The following is a 6,000-nucleotide window of genomic DNA, read 5'->3' on the forward strand; positions in this document are numbered from 1 at the left end:
AGGATTCAAAATCAATTGAACATCAAGGAAAAGAGAGTTCTCAAAAGATAGGAAACTTTCAGTTTTATGAAAGTCAATCTAATGCAACAAGAGAGAAGCTATTATAACTTGAAACTTCTTCCTGTAGGCTGAATAAAATACAGAGTTAAGAGGTACAATGGAAACTGGTAAGAGCTAGGACACAGATCAGATAACAGGCAATCATCATTTGGCCGAAGGAATTACAGAGAGGTTGTTAGAAATTTTCGTTATGCCACATTTCATTGACAATAATGTAATTCCTGCTGAATTGATGCTAAATGCTGAGTTGATCTAAGGAAATAAAGAATCAGAGGCTGGGCACTGCTCCCTTTGTCCATGAGCCACTGTGCAGGGATCACAAACTTAAATGCCTGTAGGACTTGGGCACATAACATACATCAGTGAACTCAGCCTGGCTACATGAAAAGCAGGAACATGTTCAAAAAAAAAAAAGAAAAACGGTAACTGACTCTTAAGGAGACAGCAGAGTGGTAAGGGTTGTAGCAGACTGGAGAGCTCGGACCGTTCTTAAGTGGGTGGAAGATAAACAGCCCTAGCTCATTGCCTTGAAGAAATGCAGACCCAGTTGTGCCCAATATTCTGATTAAGAGATGCTGAAAGTAGGATTTTATGAAACATCCTGATTTTTAAGTTTTACACAAAATTTATTAATTTTTTTTTTTTTGGAAACAGAGTCTCACTCTGTTGCCCAGGCTGGAGTGCAGTGGCAATCTCGGCTCACTGCAAGCTCCGCCTCCCAGGTTCACGCCATTCTCCTGCCTCAGCCTCCTGAGTAGCTGGGACTACAGGCGCCCGCTAATTATTTTTTAGTCGGGCCCGGCTAATTTTTTTTGTATTTTTAGTAGAGACGGGGTTTCACCGTGTTAGCCAGGATGGTCTCAATCTCCTGACCTCGTGATCTACCCATCTTGGCCTCCCAAAGTGCTGGAATTACAGGCGTCAGTCACCACGCCCAGCCAAAATGTATTAATTTTTAAACCACTCTGTGGAATGATGCTATGAGGGCCAAATAAAGATCTACTGGTCACATTGGGTCCATGGGCTGCCAGTTTGCTAGTATCCACAACAGGGTTTTAGAACTACGCAGTGACCTTTGTTTCTCTTCCTTCACTTTCATTCTTTGTATTTGATTCTGGGACTTGCGTTTTCCAGTCAATCAAGAAGATCCAAAGAGTCCAGGTGAAAAAGTAGGAGTATATATGGGAGCAAAGAGACCTTAGTTAGCAAAAATACAAACACTTAGTGATTAATCAAATATGTAAAATTTAGACTAAGTAGCAATTTTTGTATTTCTTTTGCTAACCTTGCCAAGATAGATTATGGCTACCTTAATAAAGCCAATTTCTTATCTCTTGGCCATCTGATATCCTTTAAACTTAAATCTGTTGGATATTTTCCATTTGTCCATCCAGTTTCCTTCTCTATCCACTCTGTGCCCCCAGGAAGCTGGCTGGTATAGATTGCATTAAAGGACTACTTTACCTCTAGCTTCCATTGAGTTTGGCCCATCTGGGAGCACTGGCAGGAGTTTGGAGGGTGGAGAGAAATGAAAGTCAGGGCATTTATTTGCCCTGCTTTCCCCCTGCTGGTCCATTGATTTAATCCCTTCTTCCTATTTGGAGGTCCTCCTTACACAGCCCCCCATTCCCCATGTGTGAGTGTATGTATGTGTCCCTTGAAATATTGTCTTTTACTGTTCCTCCAAGCCAGGGATGCTAAGGTTCCCCACTATTATAAGTCTCAGAGGACTACACCACCGGTTGTTCCTTTTCTTAAAACCTTCCCTACAGGCCTCAACTACTCAATTTGTCTGCTTTCCGTTTCCTGCTGGAAGCCTGACTTAGAAAGCCATTTCAAAGTACACAATCCATCCCCAGCATTGCGATCTTAACTGGACAAAGCATCTCATCAAGTCCTTTAGTTCTTATTTCTTTGGGTCTTTTGGCACGCCCAGTTTTCTTCTACCTACAGACTAGCAACTATCCTCCCAACCAAACCAACCACACCCACCCTTTCCTTCTTAAGTTTTTCCTGAGGGTTACATTCCCCAGGGTTTAAAATATAATGAAAAAGTACTTTCATGGTTTTCTGGTTGGAGGATGAATTTGTACAATCTTTTGGAAAAGCAAAGCTATTTGGCAGTAAGTGTTAGGAGCCTTGAGAATGTATCTAAACTTTGACCCAGTAATTTTACCTTAGGAACTTTTCCTACGAAAAGAATCCTAAATATTAAAAAATTTGGATAAAGAGGCATGCAAATATGTTTATTAATAAAATAGCCAAAAACTATAAACAGAACATACTCCAACATTGATGTTTGCCAGTTGTCTTCTGTTTACCCCACCAGCTTCTCTCTCCAATTGTCCTCCGTCATGAGAGGCTAGCCTTCCTAAGACTCTGACTGTGGCTCCACTAACTTCTGGCTTTGGAATGAACTTTACTAATGGTATGTCTTGATAGAAATTGAAGATGAGAAGAAGAATGAAGTAGGAGTAGTTATTTTCCCTGTCCCCTTTCCGCAGATAGCCTCAGGCTGGCCAACATTCTTGAACAAAGGTAAAACAGTAAAACAGCCTTTCACATGCCCTCTTCACATAACTCAATCTCCCTTAGGTTCAGTAATATATGCTTCTCTTGTCTTTTGAAGCCTAGGGATAGTGATGCATTCTGTTCTGCGCCCTGCACCCCTGCACACTGTTTCTAACTCAGGGATACTGTGCTGTCACTAACACCCTAACCCATTAGAAAATTCTCCTCAAATTGCCCAATTTAAGTACACCAAATATATTTCACTGCCAAGAATCTGGCGCAATCACACAGCATATTTAAGTATACTAGGCACCACAGCCACTATGGAATAATATGTAACATAGAAAGATAATCATAAAAAGTACAACAAAAAAGATAAATCTAGTATGATTTATCAGGTACATAAAAATAAAGCAAATAAGATTCATCATGAAAATGTAATAAGTTTTCTATAATAAAAAATATTACTTTTTTAATGAGAAAATATTTAATGACTTAAAAGGAAAGACATTGTAAATCATGCCCAGAAGAATTTGAAAAGACCTTGCAGAAGTGGCAATAGAAATGATGCTTGACAATCAAGTAGGACAAATGAGAGGAAAAAAAAAGTGGGGAAAAAACATGTCTGGCTGAGAATGACGCCTATGAAAAGGCAAGTGAAAGTGCTTGTAGAAAACCAGGATTCTCTTCTGAAGAGCCCAGGGTAAACAGAGTTGAGAAAGGGCAGAGGATTTCACAGAAAAGGGTACTGGGAATGTGATTTGGGGCCAGGGTGTCCAAGGTTTCATAGCTGATGTTAAAAGTCCATGGCCTAGGAGAAAGGTTGGAGAGTGGCATTAAATGAACCATAGAAGGGTTTAAGAAGAGGACAAACAGTTTATATTTGTGTCTCCAAAGGAAAACTCTCCTACCACTGTGGAGAAAGGAGGGCTAAGAGTTCCAAGAAAAAAAAAAAAAAAAAAAGCCTGAACTAAGAAGTTTTACTAAGGAGTAAAGCGGGTAAAGAGAATAGAAAAGATTTAGATGCTTCACTAAGACAGGATTAATATAATTTGTAAACTAATGAAAGACAGGTGTTGTCTAGCATACATCTGTAAGAGGGAACAGTGATACCTGGGATACACTTAAAATCTTGGTAAACTTCCCTGCTACTTTAGCTTGAAAAGGGTTCAAACGGCCAAAAATACTGTTTTCATTTTTTTGTTGGAATTGTACATCATACTGAAGAGCAGATCTTTATAAATACATTTCTTATATTTCTGAACCTTTAAAGGACTAAATTCCCAGATATGGGATTAATATTTCAAATATTTTCAAGATTTTATTACATAGTGCCAACCGATTACAAAAAATGTTACAGCCAATTTGCAATTTCACCATAAATGAGTTCCTGTTTTAACCTAGCTAGCACTAGATACTGTCATTTTTTTAAAGTCTTTGAGCATTTGATGGGTAACAATAGTATCTCATTTCTTAAATTAGTATTTCTTTGATAACTAGTAAAGCTGAACTTTTTCCATGTCTTTAAACATCTGTATTCTCTATCCTCTTTACACATTTATCTATTGTAGGCTAAATGTTTTCTTATACATTTGTATGAGCATATTCTATGGTATGTGTTTTCATCCATTTCTGCAACATTTATAAATACCTAAGGTTTAAAAAAAGTATCATCAAATGTGTCCATTGGTTTTCTTTAAATTGGATAAATTATTTTTACACGTAGAAAGAACTTTCATTGCCAATGCCAGAAAGTACTGACCTATATTGTCTCCTAGTTTTACAGTAAGTTCTTTAGTTTATGATGAATGTATTTTGATATAAGGTAAGTTTCTAGATTTAAGTTTTTGTCCAAGTAGCTAATAATTGTCCCAACTCCATTTATTATTTATCCCCTCTTCATTGATTTTTGAAGCAAATTTTATATTATATTAAATTGCTATTAATATTGGGTTCTATTTCTGAACTATCTTACTTTTAACAATTTACCAAATTAGTCATCTTTTTTATTATTATTACATATTATTTCCAAATCAGATTATAGTATCTTTCAAAAAAGGGATTGGGTTCTATTGATGCTTGTGTTTTCCATAGGGCCCATCACTTTACACATAGTAAATGTTCAATAAATATTTACATATTTATTAGATGAATGTTTAAATTGAATATCCTGTGCGTAACATGCAAAGAATTTCCTCACTATGTTGAAAGGTCACATTCTTCAAGGTGAAACATGAAGTAATTTTGAAATTGGAGAAGGGGGCTGAGAATGGCAGTATTCCAAGTATAAAAACTCCATGTGAATTTGATTAGAATAATTTAAATTTTGTAGTGACTTCACTCTCCAGAGGCTATGTGATCATGAGAAAATGCTGAAAGGGAGAATTTTAGTCATGGGTTCCCTCTGAGTTATTGAAGTTCAGAAAGGCCTTTAGCTGTGTAATGATGTGCAAATCAGTCCACATTCCACGGTGGCTCAACAGATGAACTATGTCAATGGTGAAATGTTGTCTTTATAATGTCTGCTGATACCTCTATTTGAGAGAACCAGCTGTTGGTCCTTTATACTGCTGTCCATTTAGAAATCTGAGCAATAAAGTAATACTTAATACTTATTGCATATTCATTTACCCCCCTAGCTACATATTAGGGTAAACATGTTAAATTTTAAATAAAAGGCAGTATTAAATATATGTGTCTCTGGCACATGCAAGTGAGTGAAACTTTCATACAGTTGTATATTAAACTGTACAGAGATGACTTCAGACTAAAAAGATTGTGGAACAATTTTGTTTGATTAAGGAGATATAAAACTAGATTGTCATAAAGAATACTAGGATTACAGACTTCTATAAAAAGACATGCTCACTACATCTATTCATGTGGGTAAAGAATAGTATAGTTACCAGAAAAGGAAAAGTTATGTATTCAGCAAAACCAAAGATATTTGATGTTATTTTTATGACAATATGCAAGTCTTGAAATAAGTATTCATGTATTTTCAATGTTGTTTATATTATGAAATTAAAATAGTCCTAATTACCATTGCAAAAATCCTTGGGATAATATATGATGAATTCTAACATGTTTCGCTCATGACCTCTTTTGATTTTTTACAATTATTTTACTGGGTAGTTTTGTGTAGCATGTGTTTGCATTTTATAGACTTTAATTTTTAGAGCACTTTTAAGTTCACAGAAAAATTAAGGGGTAAGTACAGAGTTCCAATATACTCCCTGCCCCCACATGGGCTCAGCCACTATCAACATCCCACATCTGGTATAATCGATCAATCAACATTGACATACGATTATCACCCAGAGTCCACAGTTTATATTAAGGTTCACTCAGTATTGTACATTACATGGGTTTTGACAAATGCATAATGACATGATTCCACCACTGCAGTACCATACAGAGTAGTTTCAT

The sequence above is a fragment of the Mandrillus leucophaeus genome, unplaced genomic scaffold (assembly GCF_000951045.1).
Source record: "Mandrillus leucophaeus isolate KB7577 unplaced genomic scaffold, Mleu.le_1.0 Scaffold140, whole genome shotgun sequence".
Lineage (NCBI taxonomy): Eukaryota > Metazoa > Chordata > Mammalia > Primates > Cercopithecidae > Mandrillus > Mandrillus leucophaeus.